We start from the raw sequence: 1,317 nt of genomic DNA, 5'->3' as shown, positions 1-1,317 counted from the left end.
GTAAATAGGATCACAAGTCCGCATCTTGTACAGCAATTAACCACTAAGAAGAATATATGCAGTGTATTATTTGTTGAAACTGTCCTTCCGATTTGATTTGAAACTGTCTTTTTGCTATCTCTTTGTCAATAAAACTTTGAAAAAAATAAAAAGAAAAAAACAAAAAAACAAAAATTTCTGTAAGCACAATCAGTAAATTAATAAATATTCATTGAAGAAAAAATAAATAAATAAATAAATAAATAAATAGTCAAAAAAAAAATGAGCAAATGATTGAATCAACTCCAGAAACTTCTGATGGCAGAATCCCCTTCCATGAAGTCTTTGGCCATTCCCACAGCATTACAGGAATTGGAAGACGAAGAGGAGAGAAACACAAAGCAGATGATGAAGGAAGCTTTTGATGGAGATGATGTCACGAGAGATTTCTTGAAAGAGAAGAGAGAGGTTGTGGAGGCAAATAAGGCAGAGGAGGTGGACCTGATGCTGCCTGGCTGGAGCGAGGGGGTGGTGTAGGCCTGAAGCTCAGTGTCATGAAAAGACACTGGCTTCTCAGGAAAGCCCCTGAAGGTCCTCCAAGAAAAGACAAGAATTGGCCAAATGTAATTATCCATGAGAAGCACAAGTACATGAAATAGCTCATCAAGTACAGGTGCTACCTTGTCCAGTCACTCACCATCAGTAATTGGAAAGGACCATCCAGACCCCATAGGGTCCTTGTGGAATACCCAGAGGGCCTTCCAAAAGCTCACCACCCCCAAGGTGGTCACCAAACCAGGCCATATTATTAAGCCCATGAAAGCAGAGCATGTGGGCTGGCACCCTTCCTCACAGCTGGACTTCTCTTGTCATACAGAACACTACTCTATGACCTCTGGAAATAAAATTAAAAAACAGCTAAAGAGAACCTCTGCAGATTGAGTTGCCAGAGGATTTTTGACATCTTCGTGCCCAGGATTGGGATGCCTGACTGCTCATCCTTTGATTGCTCAGTGTTGCAGGATCAACTCCAAAACCAGCTTAGCAGATTTTGGGTGTGTTTAAGGCAAATTTTAGAAATAAAACCTTTTTTAAAAAAGGTCTTAAAAAACAGTAAAACTGCTAAATCTTTAGCACAACTAAAATAAAATTGAAAATATACCAAGGTGGTTGAATAAATGGGAACTAGCACTACAGACAAAAAATAAATAAATAAATAAAAGAATGTAAATTAGTAAAACAGTTATAGAAAAGAGTAGGAGGATATTAAAGAAATTAAAAGTAGAACTACCCTAGGACCAGAAATTCAACTAATGGATATAAACCCAGAAACATAAA

At 37.7% G+C, this 1,317-nt stretch overlaps 1 pseudogene; it reads left to right on the top strand.

Annotated features, from left to right (window-relative positions):
* The window catches only part of LOC101586769, a 9,993-nt pseudogene extending 9,072 nt beyond the window's left edge, over positions 1-921 (top strand).
* The last annotated feature ends 396 nt before the right edge of the window (positions 922-1,317 follow it).

Source organism: Octodon degus, unplaced genomic scaffold (genome assembly GCF_000260255.1).
Source record: "Octodon degus isolate 3935 unplaced genomic scaffold, OctDeg1.0 scaffold00270, whole genome shotgun sequence".
Taxonomy (NCBI): Eukaryota; Metazoa; Chordata; class Mammalia; order Rodentia; family Octodontidae; genus Octodon; species Octodon degus.
The sequence above is the reverse complement of the archived record's forward strand: the minus strand, read 5'-3'. Positions and strand labels throughout refer to the sequence as shown.